Source organism: Acomys russatus, chromosome 1 (assembly GCF_903995435.1).
Source record: "Acomys russatus chromosome 1, mAcoRus1.1, whole genome shotgun sequence".
NCBI classification, from domain to species: Eukaryota; Metazoa; Chordata; class Mammalia; order Rodentia; family Muridae; genus Acomys; species Acomys russatus.
In genome coordinates, this window is record NC_067137.1 from 59752983 (window position 1) to 59762105 (window position 9123).

General features: G+C 37.1%; 1 pseudogene; it reads left to right on the forward strand.

Annotated features, from left to right (window-relative positions):
* Nucleotides 1-593: 593 nt before the first annotated feature.
* On the forward strand, nucleotides 594-1494 carry LOC127187319 (40S ribosomal protein SA-like; annotated as a pseudogene).
* The last annotated feature ends 7629 nt before the right edge of the window (nucleotides 1495-9123 follow it).

Consider the following 9123-nt stretch of genomic DNA (forward strand, 5'->3'; position numbering starts at 1 on the left):
CCCACTCTCACATTCTTGAGGTCTTCATGTAGCCTAGCACCTGGAATTTCTTTCCAGCCAAATAAAACATCCACAGCACCTTGGCCCCAGTCAATAATGTTCACTTACTAAAAAAAAGCCTACCCACTTACCCAAGATTCATTTAGTCCTTATCCCCCAATAGAGCAGAGCTTTATCACAGAGAGAACTGTGACACTAAAAGGGCTTTATCACTTAAGGAACTGTTTCAGAGCAGGCTTTCTCTCTTGGGAAACTCACTGCCAGACTTGGATCTTGTGAGCTCACCTCCCCAGGTAAGCTTTATTTCTTGAGGTCCAGCACCTGCACACTCTGTTGGCTTTACCTACTTTACCATTTACTCCCGAATTGGAATCCTGCAGACGGGCCTGCCCAGATAAACTTGTTTTCTTCAAGTCCAGAACTGTATGCGTTGGTGTCTGGATGCCCTGATGAGAGGTGGATCTTGGGCTTTGGATCAACAATTACCTCATTACTTAGATTAGAAAAATTTCTTCATTTTCCACACTGCCCAAGCATGGGTACATATGGCATTGCTCTTGATTACCACTGTAACTTAAAGGGAAGCTTATACAATGTTCAGAGCCCTTGATGTCTTGCACATGAAGGAGGAGGACGTCTTCAAATTCCTTGCTTCAGGATCCCACTTAGGTGGCACCAACCTTGAATTTCAGATGGAGCAATGCATCTACAAAAGGAAGAGTTATGGTATCTACACCATACATCTGAAGAGGACCTAGGAGGAGGCTTTGCTTGCAGACTTCAGCATCATCTCTTCCAGGAACACTGGCCAGCAAGCTGTGCTGAAGTTTGCTGCTGCCACTGAAGCCACTTCCATTGTTGACTGCCCCACACCTGGGACCTTCTCCAACCAGATCCAAGCAGCCTTCAGGGAAACACATCTTCTAGTGGTGACTGACTCCAGGGCTGAGCACCAGCCTCTCACAGCGTCCTCTTACTTCAACCTGTCCACCAATGCTCCGGGCAACACTGATTCTCGTCTGTGTTATGTGGACATTGCTATCTCATTCAACAACAAGGAAGCTCACTCAGTGGGTCTTATGTGGTGGATGCTGGCCTGGGAAGTACTCCACATGCATGGCCTATCTCCTGTGAGCACCCATGGAAGGTTATGCCCAATCTTTACTTCTACAGAGACCCACAGGATATTGAGAAAGAGGAACTGGCTGCTGCTGAGAAGGCCTTGACCAAGAAGGAATTCCAGGGCGAATGGACAGCTCCAGCTCCTGAGTCCACCACTCCTCAGCCAGAGGTGGCAGACTGGCCTGAGGGTGTACAGGCCTGAGGGTTCCCTGCCGAGGGCTGAAGCGCCCAGCCAACCACTGAATACTGATCAGCAGATCCCACAGCAAGATCACCGAATGGGTTGGAGCCACCATTGAGTGGTCCTTAGCTGCTCTGCAGACACCAGAGCAAAAGAGAAAATGGAAGGAATATCAAATCCCTAAAAGTTAGAAAGAAAGGAAGAAAGAAAGAAAGAAAGAAAGAAAGAAAGAAAGAAAGAAAAAGAATTTCTTTGATAATTTTGTTGAAATTATTTTCTGTGCCTTTCCCCTAGCTTTCTTCTTTTTCCTCTAGTCCCATTATTTTTATGTTTTTGTATTTCCAGTGCCCAATATTTCCTGAATGTTTTGTTCTAGGAGATTTATAGATTAAGTTTTTGACCAAGTTATGTATTTCTTCTACACTATTTTCAATGACTCTGAGTTTTTCCATGTATTCTGTTGTTGAGTCTTGCCTCTGAGTTCCTAAATATTTATTTCCATATTTCCATAAGTTTTGGTTTTCTTTATTGATTCTATTTTCAATTTCATGTCTTGAAATTTTCTCTTACGATTTTGTTTTCATAGATTGCTATCTTAGGCTAGTTTTCTTATGCTTCAGCTATTTTACAATAATTAGGGCCTGCTGTGGTAGAATCACTGGACTCCTGTGGAGACATAATGTCCAACCTGTTAGTACTTGTTTTCATTATCCTGCCATATAGGCATCTGGTTTTGAAAAAATAATAACTCTGGGTACTGATATCTGGTCTTATCTTTGCTAGGTGGGTGTTTTGTTCTGTTTTGCTGCTGTTGCTTCTTTCTCTAAATTTTAGAAATGTGTAGTGGCTGTGTGTTTTCTGGTAAGAAATTTGTCTAAGATCCTGTTAGATACGGCTACCAGGAGTTCCAGGTAAAATGGCTTGCTGGCTTTTGGGAACTGAAATTTAGGAATGGTGTTGGTGTGTAGTGGTTAGGGTAAGAGGCTCTGCTGAAAGGAAGAAAGAGGGATGTTCCTTGAGGAATGGTTTAGTTTTCTAGGATTAAGGGGTGTAGAGTGAGGATAGACCACAGCAGAAGTTCTGCTACAGAGCTTGGGATGAGACTGAAGGATTGGACATGGAGGAATAATAGGAGATGTGAACACCTGTAGTTAGCCTGCCTGCTTCCCTCCCTATAGGTTCCTAGAAAGAACCTTCTGAAGTTGTTGTGTAACATAAAATTATATATGGGGAGAGAGAAATTAGGAGAAAAGGATGTGTTTGATCCACTAGAGTTGTAGCAGAGGAAACGGGAAAACATCTGATTCAGAGTTGGGGTTAAGATTTGATGATTGGATTTAGAGGATTAGAGAAAGAAGTGAAGATTTACAGTAAAGCCTACCTGCTTTTCTTGGATGATCACTTCTATCTTGAGTTAAACTTAAATCCTTGCTTTAAAGTAGATTAAACTCCCTGTATTATGGGACCCACAAGGAGACTGTGTGGTTTATCAACTGTATCTGAGCAGGAGGGCTAGGTCCTCACCATGCATGGTCTTTGGTTGGTTCATAAGTCCTTGCAGTGTCCCTTCGCCTCACCCAGAGTGGTTTGGTGCCCAAACCTTGATCCATTCTCCCTGGTGGGGTAGCCTTACCAGGCTGTAAAGGAAGAAGATGCAGGCAGAGAAAACAAGTTGATAGGCTAGGGTTAGATGAAAAGGGAAGAGTGCTCTCACATTCTGGGAACTAGGGGAATGGTGGAGGGAGTAAGACGGAGGGAGGATGTGACCTGGAGACTAGGGAGAGGACTACAATACAGATGTAAAGCTAATAAATTAGTATTTTAAAAATGAAATATAATAAAAGGTACATTTTCAATAAAACACAGGAGGTAAATCTCAATCTGGGAAGATTTTACAAAAGTATCAATGTCATTAAACTATAACCCACCATTATAAGATTCTTATGAAGGGATTGGAGTGGCAACTTGTAGATTGAAAAATCCTGCTTCTCTTGAAGTGATCCAGAGTTTGGTTCCTTGCACCCATATTAGGAAGCTCACCACCACTGATATCTCTAACGCCAAGGTATACATGGTCCTCTTCTGCCCTCCATGGTCCCTTTCATGCAAGTTCACATATGTACACACAAATGTATAAATAAAGAATAAAAATCTAAATAAAATAAAATATCTATGAATTCTTCATACTGTAGTTTTAAAAAATAAGTGGGAGAAAGAATAGATTTTTGTTCTGTAGAACTTTAATAAATATATGCACATTTAAATTGGAAAGTCAACTTTAGACAAATATGACAGTAATAATTATTGCAAACAAGAACAACTGATGGGTGCTAAATTTAATGTGAACATGTTGACAAGAAAGGAGACATAAAGTGTACTATACCCCCAACCATAAAAATAATTACTAACTACAAAGGAAAAACAACAACTTTGCAGTGAAAGAAGCTGGCAGCAAATTTCTCCACCCAAAGATTAAAGTCAAAACACCACAAGCATAAAACAAATCATCATTAAGCTTTGAAATAAGACCTCATGACAAGGACCTGACTATTTTTTCTTATTCTTGCAAGAAATGTATAACCTTGGTCCAATCATTAGAAATTATAAAACAAATGAATATGAATGATATTCTACACAATGCCTCAAAAGCAGTCTTGAACAGAATAAGGGTTATGGCAAAAATAAAGATAGTTGAACACTGAAGACCCTAGGAGAGTAATGAAAATAAAATACAGGATCATATGGAGTCTTTTAAGAGATGGGTAAAGCTCCCATCTCAATCATAGCAGAAAGAATCTCACAAGAAACTGTCTTACCATTGGCTCTTACACACAATTTACCCTCTTTTCTTAATGTTCCCTGAGTCTTACCTGCATGTGTTCTGTTGTTATGGACTGGGGCACAAAGCAGTTTATTTGATGACAAGTGAGTACTACAATAATTGGTGCATATAAAATATGTATATTTAGAATGCAGTTAGGAATTATGTTGATATAATAAAGTGGTATTGCAGGTCCACCTCTAAGATCAATAGTCTCATGAACCTATGGTAGTTGTCTAGGTTTCCAGCATTATTTCCCTTCTTTTAATCAGATATTTAATCCAATTAGAGAGCTATTGCCTACTGCCAAGATATTATTTATGTTATCATATCCTTAGGGTTACTGTTCAATGTTGTCTGCTGTTGTTTAGAGGTTTCACAGATATATAAGACTATCAGATGCTTTCCTCCTTTGGAAATATGAACATCACATTTTGTTCCAATGAAATTTAGTTTGAAAAGGGCTTGCAAGTCAGATCCAGTTTGGATCCATTTGGTCCTCTGTTCAACTTGCATGATGTCTTCAATAAATAAGGACTTATCTTCAACCTCTGTGAAGTAGTCAAGGGCAACAGTAACAACCTGTTTAGCTGTTGATATCATCTTGTTTTAACTTTGGGAGATTGGATATATCTATATGTTTATCCATTTCTTTTAGGTTTTTTAAGGGACTACAGAAGTGTAAAGTATTCCTTTAACATATAACAAATTTTGTGAATGTCTGTTGTATATTTTTCTGGTTTTTTTATTCTGTTAATTTTAGACATCTCTTTGTTTTCTTTGGGTAGTTCAAGCAAGAATCTGCCTATATTGTTTATGTTCTCAAAGAAACATTTTTTAAATTGGTTATAGAATCATATTTATTTAGCATATTTTGTATACACTAAATACTTCAAAAGAAAGTTGTATAGTTGTATAGTCTTGGAAATATCTTTAAGATCATAGTTGTGAAGTTATTAAATACATTTTTACATTTGAGATTTACCCGGGTTATTTTGCAGAGGCATATGACTATGTATCAAATTGTGTAATGCTCTGTAGTACGATGCTTGAGCACTGTAACCACAGGGCTTGCCAATTGTCTATAGAAAATCCTCATGGATAATACGCACATATAGGTTGGTTCTTGTTCAGTTCCTTTGGGAAGTCACATTAGTTATATGCAATGTTTTTGCCAGTTTAACTTAGAAATGCTTAATTTGATTGACTGTAAATTTCAAAATTGAATTTTCTACTATGGTAGTATTTGTTATAGTTGATTGATCATTTGGACATTCCTAATATCAAAAGACTTAATTCTTCTAATCCCTAATCAGAGACATAAGAAAAATATATGAAGGAATTCATATAAGCTTTTCTCTATGAATTTCAAGAGTCCTGCTCTCCTTGTGTCCAATATTGCCTCTAGCTCCTGAACATTTTCTGGTCCCCTCTGTGTGGTTCCCTGAACTCTATGAGGAGGGATATGATGGAGATATCCCATTTGGAGCTGAATGTTCCAAGTTTCCGTCTGCCATATCATGTCTGCTTCCCTCTGGGGGTATCTAGGCTCGATGCTTTCTGGGCTGGACTGGAGGGAGTGACACTTAGCTAGGGATGTGGGTGTAATGCAGGATCTTGGTTGATGGTGAGTGCATAAGAAATAGCCTTTTGGAGAGACAGTTTCTATGAGAAAGCTCATTTAATTGGGGGAAATAAAGGCTATTTAAACTTTTGGGAAGTGAGTAGAGGCTTCAGGCCAGGGTGCAAGGAATGCCTTGCCTTCATGAAGAATTCCAGGTGATTTTGGATACGATTTCATAAGGAGTTAGAAAATTTAACTTGTAACATAGTCACCAGGCTACATGACCACCTCAAGGGTGCAGAAGTGGAGTTGAACCAAGAAGTATCAGATATGGATTTTATCTCCAGTAATGGAACTTAAGTCAAATAAGATATTGGTTGATCATTCCCACAAGTTTTGCCCTAGCATATTTTGCGGGAAGCACAGCATTGTTATTCAAAATTTTGTGGCTCAGCTGGTGAATATGTTTCTCTTTTGGTAACATCCTGCAGAGTATGTTGCCATTCCAAAGACACTAAAGCATTGTAGAAGTGGTGAAGGTTCTATGTAGGGACCAGCTCAACCTATCTTTGTCTATTGAGTTGTTGGAGTGCTGTCTTCATGAAGGGAACTTTGCTATCAGTTTGTGAAGAGAAAACTATTGCCTTGACAATTGTCTGGGTTGTTTGGGGATTTCCAAAGAATACCTTTGGCTAACTATTCAACTACATGTAACACAGTCCTGAACCTGGAAGCTAAATTTGGTGACAAGAGATGTCCAGTTTTACATTGTATTCTTTATTATATGAAGACTTCATTAAGATTCCGGCTATATATTTGAGTAAGTTTCCACTGCTTTAGGTTTCCATGTATAAGCAAATATATACCATATTTATATTCTGGGTGTAGTAACTTCACTCAGAATGATTTTTTTCTACCTCCAACCACTTGCCTGCAAATTTCATGATTTCTTAATATTTTTTGAACAACCGAGTAATTCTCCATTGTATAAATGTACCACATTTTCATAATAAAATTTTCTGTTTAGGGACATCTGGGCTCCTTTCAATGTTTAGCTGTTGTGATTAGAACAGTAACGGTCATTTTTGAGCAAGTGTATTTGTGAATATATGTCCAAGAATGATATAGCGAGGTCTTAAGGTAAGTTGATTCCCATCTTTCTGATAAACCACCACAATGATTGCCACAGTATAACTATATAACTACACTTTCACCAACAATGGATAATGTTCCTCTTATTCCATATCCTTGCCACATGAGCTGTCACTTGGGTTATTTATTTTGTCTGTTCTGGAAGGCATAAGATGAAACATCAAAGTAGTATGGATTCACATTTCTCTGACAGCTAAGAATATTTAGTATTACTTCAGTCTCTTAGTGATTTCAATTTCATCTACTGTACTTACTTTTAATTTGTACCTATTTTTGTTTTTAATCTGTACAATATTTTTAATTTGGATTTATATGATATAACATTCTCTAAGTCATTTTCTTTTATATATTAGTCTTCCATCAATGAGGAGTTGGCAAAATTCTTTTGCCATTCTGTAGGCTGCTTTTGTGCCCAAATGGTGGCATCCTTTGCATTTCAGAAGCTTTTTATTTTATTGAAGGCCCGTTAATATACTGTTGCTCTTAGTGCTTGCACTAAATTATTTTCAAAAAAATCTTCACATATGCCAATGAATTCATTGCTATTACCAACTTCTAATGCATCCATCAAGTTTGACCAGCACCATTTGTTGGAGATGTTGTGGTTTTTCCAGTTTGTATTTCTGTTTAGTTTTTTAAAAATCAAAACTTATGACTCCATAGATATATGAATTTATGTCTGGTTCTTCAATGTGATTCCATTGACAAATACTTCTGTTTTTAATGTCAATACCGTACTATTCTTGTTACTATAACTTTGTGGTACAACTTATATTTAAGACTAGTGATACATGCAGCACCTTTTTTATTGTTATGGTTTGTTTTAGCTATCACTTTGTGGGGTGTTGGTTTTATTTAATTAATTCATTTATTTTGGGTTGTCTCTCTCTCTCTCTCTCTGTGTGTGTGTGTATGTTAGTGTGTGTGTGCAAACACAGGCATCTGTGCCTGTTTGTATGCTTCCATATGAAGTAGATAATTGTCCATTCAAGAACTGGGAAAAATTGTGTTGGGATTTTGATGAGACTTTAATTGAATCTGTAGCTTGTTTTTCCGTAGGATGCCCATTTTTACTATAGAAACCCTAATGATAAATAAACATGGTGGATCTTTTCATATTCTGACAACTTCTTCAATTTCATTTCACTTGCTTGGTTAGAGTTGCTCCAAATTTCTTTACATCATCTGAGGATATCGGGAAAGCCGTTGTTTCCGTGATTTCTTTCTCACTTTGTCGTTTGTATATAGGAATGCTATTAATTTTTAAAATTAAGTTTGCATCCAGCTACTTTGGTGAAAATCTCTATCAACTGTAGGTATTTCCCAATGAAAATTTTAGAGTCAGTTATCTGTAGCATCATATCATTTTCAAATAAATATACTTTGGTTTCCTGCTTCCCAATTTGCATCCCTTGGATGTCATCAGTTATCTTGCTACTTTTGCGAGACTTCAAGTGGTATATTGAACAGCTATAGAGCTGGTTGTTTCAACAACTTTATTTTCTCCCTCATTTTAGCTTAATTGCTTTACAATTCTTATCATTCAAGGTGATGGGATTGCTGTAACCTGCCTTTTGAAAGGTGATGTATATTCCTTGTATTTCTAATTCTCTAGAATTTTATCATGAAGGGGTGTTGAATTTTGTCAAGGGCCTTTCTGCATCAAATGAGATAATTTTGTGTTTAGTGTCTTAACTTTTGTTTATATGGTGGATTACAGTTACTGATTTTCATTTATTGAACCATTTCTGCATCACTGTGATGAAGGCGATTTGGTAATTGTGAATGATTTTTTTTTTTTAAATGTGTTCTTGAATTTATGTGTAAGTATTTTTGTATCTATTTTTATAAGGGAAATTGGTCTGTAATTCTCTTACTTTCTTTGGGTTTTGTCTGGTATAGCTATTAGGGTAACTGTGGCCTCATAAAATAATTTGGGAAATGCTCCTGCTGTCCTTATTTTTTATAATAATTTGAGAAATATCAGAGTTAATTCTTCTGTAAAGTGTGGTAGAAATTTGAATTATAATCTTACACTGGGTTTTGGGATTATTGTTTGTTTGTTTGGGGGACTTTTAATGAGTTTCTGCTCCACTAGATCTACTTAAAATGCGTATCTGATTTTATCTTGATTTAAGTGTAATAAGTGATCCCTATTGAAATATAGTATGCATTTCATTAAAAATTTCCAATTTGATGGAGTAACAATTTTAAAGTATGCCCCAAAGCTATTAATCCATTACTGGTAACTTCTTCGGTGAAAAAAACTGACCTACTTTGTTC